The following is a 482-nucleotide window of genomic DNA, read 5'->3' on the forward strand; positions in this document are numbered from 1 at the left end:
TGAGTCTTGGAGATGGGGGGGCAGGAGGTTGGTCCGAAGCTAGGCTCACCTGCTGCTGAGGTGAGAGAGCAGACACAGGATGCAAGCTGTGAGGAGCCGCAGCTCACAGCTGAGTGGTTGGGGGGTTGCAAAGACCCTCAAGTTCTCCTCCGGGTTTTTTGTTGTTGTTGTTGTTGTTGTTTTTGCATTCATGTCACCAAAGGGTTAAACGGCTGGGCTCCAACAGCCCCCCCCCCCCGGCGCTCCATTCCCCCCTCCCCTTTTTTTGTCTCCCCCCCTCCCCTCCCGCACGTCGCTAGGAGGTCATCAAGCGCTCTGTCCAGTCCGCGTTCGCAAGCCCCTCTGCTTCCCGCCCATCGGGCCCGTGGCTGCTTACGAAGAGGTGTGCGCTCACCGAGGGGCGTGTTCCAGCACTGGGAGACGCTGAGCGCCCCTGGCTTAGACCTCAGAGCGGAGCCAGCCATGGAGCGGGGCGGGGGAAA

Source organism: Ursus maritimus, assembly GCF_017311325.1.
Source record: "Ursus maritimus isolate PB19 chromosome X unlocalized genomic scaffold, ASM1731132v1 scaffold_X1, whole genome shotgun sequence".
Taxonomy (NCBI): Eukaryota; Metazoa; Chordata; class Mammalia; order Carnivora; family Ursidae; genus Ursus; species Ursus maritimus.